The sequence below is a fragment of the Anticarsia gemmatalis genome, chromosome Z, assembly GCF_050436995.1.
Source record: "Anticarsia gemmatalis isolate Benzon Research Colony breed Stoneville strain chromosome Z, ilAntGemm2 primary, whole genome shotgun sequence".
Lineage (NCBI taxonomy): Eukaryota > Metazoa > Arthropoda > Insecta > Lepidoptera > Erebidae > Anticarsia > Anticarsia gemmatalis.
Window position 1 is genome coordinate 6,588,645 of NC_134776.1, and position 10,498 is coordinate 6,599,142.

General features: G+C 34.2%; 1 non-coding gene across 1 annotated transcript; it reads right to left on the minus strand.

Annotated features, from left to right (window-relative positions):
- Nucleotides 1-3,896: 3,896 nt before the first annotated feature.
- TRNAV-UAC (transfer RNA valine (anticodon UAC)) lies at nt 3,897-3,969 on the minus strand. Its single transcript has one exon. It is a non-coding gene; the product is annotated as a tRNA-Val (tRNA).
- Between the last annotated feature and the right edge of the window lie 6,529 nt (nt 3,970-10,498).

Sequence of the window (10,498 nt, forward strand, 5' to 3'; positions counted from 1 at the left end):
AAACAAAGGAACTTCAATCAAAAAGGAGAAAAAAACTGCGTATTTAAAAACTGTAGAACGCTAGGTATGTCCTGAACAACACAGTGGGATGAGGAGGACAAGCAGGCCACCGGTCAATACTTTAGCGTGTGGCGCCTCTACAGTCAGCTTTGAGAACTAAAATAGTTCCTACTTTCCTCCACAGATGGCACTACGGGTCCAAATGCGAAGCCACAAAATTCTGTTCAACTTTACCCTTTTAGTGCAACCTTTTACGCATAAAATTAAAACATTTTCTAACAATAATACTATACGCAACTTTATTTATTCCATATTTTGGCAAATTGAAGATAGGCTTTAAAGTTTATTAACTGTCTTTAATTTTCACTGTGAACTTTTCAGTGTTTAGTTACCTCGCTCTTTTTCTCTTAGCACTTTCGTAGTTTCGTCAATTCTCGCCATTGCTCATTGTTTTGGGGACTCAGCCGTCCCAAAAGTAATATCAAGTAATTATTTTAAATGGCGTATGCAAACTGCGATGGCCGAAAAGTGCGATTAGACAAATTCGCTTTAGTCAGATTTCAGATAGCCGCTAAAAAAAATCTTTGCTACGAAAGATACAGATGTACTTACGTATTACAGCGTAATACCTACGTTTGCTTGTAGTTTGTCTGAAACATTGGCTCATTTAGCGTGATACAAGCGGTTCTTGTTAAATTGTTTGGCAGTCACCAAAAGTTAGCGATATCACGATTGTCGAAATCTTCTTGTTTGATACTTTGTTTTTCGTTAAGATGTTATTGCTCATTTATCAGAGTTTTTAACGAATTGCGATAATCGCTTTTCGAAAGAGTATTATCAGTATTATAACAGATACCTATTTACCTCCTGCGATCTTGTTAATCTACTTAAAACTACCTAATTTACACCCACTTATTTTCAAAAATATTTTTATATGCATATTTCTAGAATTATCTTCGCATGTATACCAGTGGGTTCCTACCGACATAGCTTTTTCTAGAAAACTTATAAGTACTATTGTGTTATACTTATTCCCAAAATTACTTCAGTTGAGCAATTAATGTATTAGAAAGTAATTTACTACTATTATCTATTTAGGTGTAGGACATTCATTTTATCACGTTTCAATAACAATAGGTATGATAGTGGGTAGGTATGTTATTTTTGTGGATTGCAAGTTATGCTGGTAGGCTTAAAGAAACTAACCCTTTATACCTACAGGTCCGATATACACCTGACTGTTTTAGATAAAAATTAAATATAAAATTAAGCTAATATTTTTTGGCAAATTATTAAATGAAAAGTTTGTGTTTTCAAACTGATTTTAATGATGTTATTTTAAAATAAGGCCTATTAAAGTATTGCTGTTTACTATATTACCATTAGTCCAAATATTTTTTCTACGATATATGTACAGTAAATGTGCAATTGGTTAAGACGTTGCAACCGCCGTGGCCCGTCCAGTTGCCGAAACTTGAAGACAGAAATTCTTGCACGTGTTTTTCGTAAAAAAAATGTGTACTTAAATCAACTGAAAACAATATCAAAATCAGAAAACTTGTTTATATCAATTAATGATTTAATAATTCCTAATAATCTTAGGTGCTCGATTCTTTTTACAACATAGTTTATTAGCTCGAAATGTTGTAGTGCAAATGGCACAATATTTCAGAGGGGAGTTTAACTGAACAAGTTTTTTTAAAAGTGTAAGATCCCCGGGTAAAAAAAATAAATACCTAATGATAAATTGTACAAATGTGTCGGCAGCAGTCGAGATCAGATGCCTCTTATAGTTTGGACAACTTTCTGTCCAACACTCTGTATTTGCTTAGCCAACAATTATCTACTTGTAGTTAATATTAGCATTCTATAGTTTGCTGTCATTCGTATCTTTCTACCAATACTAACACAAATCTTTGAGATTAGCAAGAGGATTACTAGTTACCTATTTAATTATATTATGTATTGCACAATGATCTCTTTGAAGAAAATACCTAAAATAATAAGCGGATATAAACTTATAAAATACTTATGATAATATTAATTTATTCATTGTCTGCATTATGCAAATAGATAACAAATTATTACCTCTACATATACGAAATATTTGCAAAGAGAAATGCGCAATCATCTATCACAAAATTATTGCAGTTTAAGAAGGTACTTAGCGTATCTATCTGTAGATCTAGACTTTGGTCTTAGGGCGAATTGATATTGGCTTACAACTATTCGCATATTATCTAAAAAATCCAATTATTCTAACATTTGTGAGCCATACCCTCATTACAAGAGTTATTTTAATTCAAGCCAAAATTTTATTCGCAGGTTTTGATTAGTAGGTAGGTATATGTAATACTAATTATATTATCTAATCATCTTCTAAGGTTCAAAAAATCACCCTCCGAAGTTGAAACAGGTAATGAAAGGTTGCATAAAGATTAATTCATTATTGGAGCTAGAAACACAAAATTTCATGCTTCGAATTAAATATTTTTTATAAAATCTTCTGCTAAAGAATTTGATAGGGCACGAAATTTTGTATTGGTATTCGTTCCTTTTGAGCTAGAACACATTTTCCTAGATTTTTAATCAGAAATAGACAAATAGGTTTTCCAGTTTTTAGAAAACGAATATCCTCGCTCTATTGAGGTAAACAATACCGCAATCTCTAGTTTGTTTATTTTAAAATAAAAATACTGCGTGATTTTGTTATTCCGGCGGTCGAAGTCGTACAACTAAAGTTACGCTAAGCATAGTATGTAATACTTTTATAAATTCCCTAATAACCCAATGATTCCTTATTTGATACATTGTATCACGTGTTTTATACCTAAAGGCCTAGGCAGAGTTGTATGAAATACAACCACGTTTCTACTTTAACAATATTCATTCAGTCTAATACTAGCACGTTACCATGCTTTTGGCTACTATTGAGAAATACTCTTATATTAACTAAAACTTTGCCCGGCCCGGGACTTGAATGCGAGACCTCTTGATCCACCTTCAGATACACTACTCACCTCGCCACGGAGTATCCTTTATTACTTTTCCTATAAACTACAGAACTAATGAAATAACTACAAGGAGGTTTACAACTAAATTCTACGTCAGTATTAGTTGGAAGGATTTCCAGAACCTCTCAAAGGCTAAAGTTTCACTAGAGAGTCCCAAGAATCGAACCCGGTTTCTCGTGATCGGCAAACGAATCCACACTTTGGAACTGGACCCCGCTTGGAACTTTGTTATTTGAAGTGATAGGTATACAGCTAGTGATGAAAAATACAACACGTACCTAATTGCACGTTTGGCGCAGTCGTCAACGTGGTCACCTCGCTGCTTTAAACGTAGCGCCGCGTGTGGCGAGTCCGAATCCTACCCGGGATATGATTTTTCTTTTTTTAGCCTCGGCATTTCAAATGTCACAAGAATTGAAATAATCTATTACGTACGAGTACGTTAAGTGTCTGTTTTGCGGTACCATATTATGTATTTATATAGTGCTGGAATTGGCTTCAAACTTCGTACTTAACGTCGTTTTTAACTTTTAATAATTAAATAAAAAATATTTAAGAACATATATACACACACACAGTAAATATTTTTTTATAAGCAGGACTTTTCTTTGAGCAGACAATTAAACGTACTTAATATTATGTCAAAAATAAAAGAATATATACGTCGCAATATAGGTTTATACGACTGTGAATTCCCCTGAAACCCATTAATACGAACCTTAGTAAGTAAATTTATAATTTCTTTGTCACTACAAAATGCAAAATGGCCAGCAATGGCCATGTCATTCATTTACTATAATAATATTGTTAACATTTACTTAACTTTCTTATAAAATATTTACAACCTCAGGTAAAAAAACAAAAAGCTGTGACTGAAACGACAGGGGACACTCGGGTTCGAACCGAGGACATTTCGATCTGTAGATCGAACGCTCTACCACTGAGCTATATCCCCTACGAGAAAATATTTGAAACAGCGGCTCAGTTCGCTCCAAACGGAATACTTATGGATACACTGCCTGTGCCTATATTAGAAGCTTTCTGTATTATCCTATATGTCTATTTATTGTCTTATGAATTTATTTTACTTTCGCATGTGGTGGATTCAATTTCTGCCTGAGATAAATATTCATTTGTGTGATTAGTCTGAGCCTGGTTGTTAATGTATCTATATAAGTATGTAAATATATGTATATAAGTAAGTTCATAAGTTATTTGGTTACCATACCACCTCTGCTTAGTTTGACCGTATGTGAGTTGTCCCAAAATATTGATTTATTCAAAAGTATCTTAAGACGGGTAGGTGGCTTGTAAATCAAACAACACTATGTCTTCGTGCTTACCTATGCCCCTGCTACAATAATATTGTAAAACTATTGATACATGTACCTACTTACCGTAGTCCACAGTTTACCATCGTGCCACGTCATCAATAATAGTCTGTCTGCTTCCACAATTTAATCCATACTATCCATACTAATATTATAAATGCGAAAGTAACTCTGTCTGACTGTCTGTCTGTCTGCTACTCAATCACGCCTAAACCATTGAACCAATTTGCATGAAATTTGGTATGGAGATATTTTGGTACCCGGGAAAGGACATAGGCTACTTTTTACCCCGGGAAAATGACGCATTTCCCGGGAAAATTCAGGTGGCGAAGGAAGTCGCGAATTTTCAATATTATAATGACATTGAATTAACAAAATTCCGTTGTCATGGCAACTGTTTTAATGGCGGATATGCCTTAGCGCGACTTCGTTATATTAAGAGATATAAATAATTTTGAGAATATTTTTCGTGAAAAAAAAGCATATTTTATATCATCACGCTACGACCAATAGGGGCAGAGTAACAGTAATAAGTGTTACAAAAACGTGGAACATTCTGACCCATTCTCTCTTATGTGACGCAAGCGAAGTTGCGCGGGTCAGCTAGTTTTAAAATATTATTGCTCGTATCACCTGCCTCGTGGAAGTGCGTAGCAGAGCGGGGCATAACCCTTATTTACCTAGGGCGCCTGTACATCAGCTCGGCTTAAATTAATAACACCATGTTGCAATACAAATCATGGTGCCGCGAACTTTAGGTCCATTTCAGCGTGTAACAAACACGTAACTTTTTTAACAGACATTTTAAGCGTAGGTGAGGGGTATTTGCAGGTTTCGTATAGAAAGTTATATCTTTTCGGATGGTATGATTTTCCATTAGTCTCGTGATTGTTTTCGGGCGTTTCTGATCCGAATATCTAGACAATGCAGTTAGTCGCAATTTCTTGATGATATCGTTTAAGTATGTCTTGTAAGGGTGGCACGTTCACCTAAAGTACTTTTTTCTTTTTCGTCAATATTTCAATGATAAAGGGTTCGAAAGCCCTACTATGTTAGTTAAGGACTATCAATGTAATTTGAGACCTGTAAGTTCCTGCCTTGCGCTAGATTTTAATCAGACTGCGGAAAATAGCGGTTTACTCGGAATCCGTGCTCACTGTTAAGTAAACAATAAACTTGTTTACTGAACAAAGATTCTAACAAGGCTACTGAAATAACGTTCCCCGTAGAGTGCAACTGATCCTACTCTATTGAACCGGGTGTCTGTTGCATACATGCCTTTGTTATATGGAAAGGGTTTTGTTAAGTCCTAGATACTGCAGTATCTATACTAATATTATAAAGCTGAAGAGTTTGTTTGTTTGTTTGAACGCGCTAATCTCAGGAACTACTGGTCCGATTTGAAAAATTATTTTAGTGTTAGATAGTCCATTTATCGAGGAAGGTTATAGGCTATATATCATCACGCTACTACCAATAGGAGCAGAGTACCAGTGAAAAATGTTACAAAAACGGGGAAAAATTTTAACGCTTATGTAACGCAAGCGAAGTTGCGCGGGTCAGTTAGTATAAAATATGTGGTGCAATCCGTGCAATGTTATTAATAGTTATTATTTTTATAAATGAGTAGGTACTATTATAGGTGGTAAGGTACTTGTAGGTAATATTGAAGGATTATGAGTCACATTTTGTGAAGAATATGTATTTCTCTCGCTGCTATAACTGCTTTAATCATGTTGGCAATGATAATTCAAGTTTTTTAATCGTGGGGTACCTATTTGTGTTTTTTAGCCATTGAACAACAAAACTGTTGTAGAGTTTCGTATTCTGCTAGATTGAGTGCTCATAGCCATTTGCTATCACCAGTCAGTAACCGATCTATGGTTAAGCAGACCTTGGCGCGATCATTTAATGGATGGGAAACCGCATATTTCACCTGGACGTCTCCGCGCTTCGGAGGACTCGTAAGAATCGGTCCCAGTTGTTGTCAATTAAGATAACAGTCGTTAAGCCACATCAAAAGCCTCCGGGCGGCTTGAACAACTTTGATATTAGGTTGACCACTAACCATACTATAAAATGAAGAAGAAATACTCTCCTACGTGCATCTTTACTTAAAGACTTATTTGTTTGAACTTAGACGAGTTAAAACTGAACCTTATTTACATAGAAGCCTTTTCTTAACGTTAACCTATTTTAACGTTTTAAACTTAATCAATTTTAAAACTATCTATCACAAGACAAATGAAGATTATTAGTAATCCGAGCTAATTTCATTTTTAACTTATGTTAATATTACTTACATATACAATACTAAGTAGTACTTAATAGTACCCATAATCTTTTAATTAATACGAGTATTAATGTAGTAATTTTGTACGCCTGTATTATCAACTCAATTGAGTACTTGACTGGGTTAACGAAAAATTATATTGACTGAAACATTTTATTAGGCCCTCATTTGATATCAAAGAAAACACGAAACAATGACGTCACTACCGTATTACTATACTAAAAAGTATATTTCCATTTCATAAACAGTAGCTGATTTGACTGATAGTCAAGTACCCAATTTTGAACTCATAACATAACTAATTGCTACCTACAGTACCTACATTGCATTTTCAATTATCAAAAATAGACTAATCCACCCTTCATCCCCCATCCACCCTGACTCACGGCTAATCCCCCTATAGCTCTTATAACAGGTACTCTTGTGCCTCACCCACTGCATCGACTAATTATCGAATTTTTCCTCCCCAATGACCAAATCTGTAACAACCCTTTGGATTAATTTGTAGCTTTGGCTACTACCTATAGTTTACACATTTATTTGTCTGCCTACCATGAATATTTACATACATAAAATTACGCCATTTTCCCATAGATGTAGTCAGAAATTAAAGAACACCACTTGGATCTATACAAACTTCATTTCATTCTTCATTCACATCCATACATGAACCGCCGGTTACGCACCAAACCTTTTTTTATGACATCGCCTATAAGAGTATTTTGAAAATCGAAAATAAAATCTTGAAAAGCTGTGACTGTAGGCCTATTATAAAAGTAGTAGTATTACCGCTCATAATTTATTTAACAAAATAAAAAAAAAATACGCAAACGGAATTACGGGTCCGCATTGATATATCTCCTTGTTTTAATAAATAGTCTTATGTTATTGTACCACGAATCGCAGAACTCAGTACTCAATACCAAAACATAGTTCTACCGAAGTACTATAGTTGAGAGTTTGTTAGTTCAGATTTGATTCTGCTGGCGAAGTAATACCAGGGAACGCAATGCGCACAGAATTTCACACAAACTACTTGACCCGAGAGCGTCTGCTTGTAGCATTGAGTAGTTCTAGAAATTCGGACAAAGACGCTCCTAACTCCTCCTTACAACATTAGAACCTAAGCTTTATAATTGAGGTAGGTTTTCGTAAACATAAAACTATATAAACAGAAAACACCTGTCAATAATCACATATACATGTATAGATAAATTTCTCTATTCATTATCGGTGGTTGTCAGCACATAAATTATGATAAGCAAATATATTTCACAGCATAATAAAATGCAAGAAGTGTTATCCGAATAATAACGTGGCGTTAATCGTAATTATCTTTACCTTGATGATATTAATGATTTGTATCTCACTTTATAAACCGCATCGGATTACCACATATCTAAAAAGTAGTTCATTATCGGTTATCACAGTATTTATATTCATTATCAACTGTGTTGACAGCTAAATTATGAAATTTGTTTAAGCTTGACATTTTCGAAATAATCTAAATTTTCCTGTACAAAGTCGACGGACGTGACCTTGAAACTGAAGGAATATTAAGGTGTCTCAATATAATAATCTTCCAGAATTTTATCACACACTTTTTTCTGAGCTAACGCCTACCACTATCGATTATTGACAAGCGAAATTGCAGCACTATATTTCTCAAGTGATTTTAAATGTCGTATGCTACGCGATAGTGCCGAAACAGAAAATTTCACAAGAATACTTGTCTTACTAATTTCAAGTTTATTTTTTCACCATATAGGTAATCTAATTGAAATGAATTATCCAGCGGTAAAGAAAAACTTGTTGCACAAAATCAGAATGTTTAATATACTAATTAGGGTATTAAGCTGCGTGAATAATTAGCTAATCACGAAATCTGTAACCCCTGTCCAGTAATGCACTAATAGTCCGCATTCGCCACATCAGTTACGGCAAATATCATGCACGTACTTCACTTTTTGATGATGGCTTAACGTAATGTTAGTACCGACGAATTATTATAAAATAATAAATGTTAATCCCCTTGTTCAGGATAAAAACAAGAGATTTATTTGGTGTGGTATTTAAAATTGCTTTTGTTAGGCTATGAAAAAACACAATTTTTTGTTATTCGAACTAGTTTTGTTTTTAGAACTATGTTTTGTCACAAACGACACATTGGTGAAACAATATATTTCAATGGTTGTTTTTTGCAATTTTAACCCACGTTTATCCAGGTGAAACAAAACACAGTTGTTTCGATGTTTTCATTTATAAATACAAGTTTGTCAATGTGGCAACGTGTATTTATTTATGTCCGTGTCTGTAATAATTGTCGGATTACAATGTACGCTACCCCAACTGATGTTTTTCGGCCGCGCTCTATATTTGGCCGGCATCAATAAATTCGACACCTCTCTGAAAACGTTGATCAAATCTGTAGGTAGATTAAAATACAGTTTCCAATTAACAACGTGACAATGTAGGTCCGTCAGCCTATAGCAGTAGCCTGGATTTACAATTTCTAATTAAGTACGCAGGTAATCCATTGGAGCATTAAACACCTATTCTGATTGATTTCAAAATCAAATTACGTTGCTTTCACGTGTAAAACGCAGTTTCGAAGGGGTTCTAGCTTAGTTACAACACGAAATTAGTTTGTAATCGTTTCGATGGAGCCGATCTAAGCTGGATTACCTGTATGAGTTTCACCCAGTTGCAGTAGAAACGTTATAAAGCAATCGTTTTAAGGGTTACCCAGTTACTCACTGGGTATCTGTTAGTTTTAGAAATAGCCTTTGCTTGATTGAAAATAGAAAATACTAAGATTGAAAATCCAAGAAATTATCTGTGTTTCAGTGCTTTTGTTCTACTGCGTCTACACTAAAAAAATCAAGAATTAGTCTATTAACTTCAAAAAAGATTATTTTTTTCACAAACAGACATAAAATATGAAATTATTTGAGCTTTAGTTTGTCTTCCTTTTGTCTTAAGTCGTCCACAATAGTGAATAAGGCATTGTAAGGGGCAGCTCAAGTCAGTGCGGTGCAGATTTGTAGTCCTTTGTTGCAAATCAGTGTGCTTACTGATTAGTTGTTAAGTTCTGTCTTTTTTTTATTTATTTGTAACAAATATAAATAGATTTTAATCGTGGTAAGATTTTCTTGAATTGCAAACAATAACTAAACTATAAAAAGACTTGTCATGGAATATCAGATTCATGGTCACATCATTTCTAATTTTGAGATGAAGGCTTGCCTGCAGAGATGTCCAGAAATTAATCGGCTAAAATCTCTATTTATAGTTCGTCAATTTTCACACGGAGGCAGCTTCGGAAGGCAGGAGGTACCTACCTACATACGTCTATTTAAAATTGTAACCAGAGTTCAACGACTGTCTGACAGTCTGTTATATTTATAGGACTTTAAAATTATTTTATAGACGCAGTTTGTCCAGTTTAAAACTTAATATTTATTTGTTCCAATTTTAGTTTCAATTCGGAGATTCTAGAGGAAGTTTTATATGTTTATAATGATATGCTTAATATATTAGGGAACCACAGATAATTTCAAGATTTCGAGTGCGAAGTCGTAAATAAGTGCATTTTTCGCGATTACATTGCAAACGCTGGCTGAACTCTACGAGATAGAACAAAATCAATCATCGCTCAGCGAGTTAGAAAAGGTAGTTGAAAAACTTTTATTTTTCCAATTTTTTCCAATTCCAATTTTTGTTTCAATTCTGTCATAAAACGTTAAAAAGAAGCCTAGTTTTGCCGAAAAGGCATTTATAATAAGTATATTTTACACTATTTGTAACTCCAGCTTGAATGACATTAATACTTATGCATATCCTAATTTTAATCGAACGGA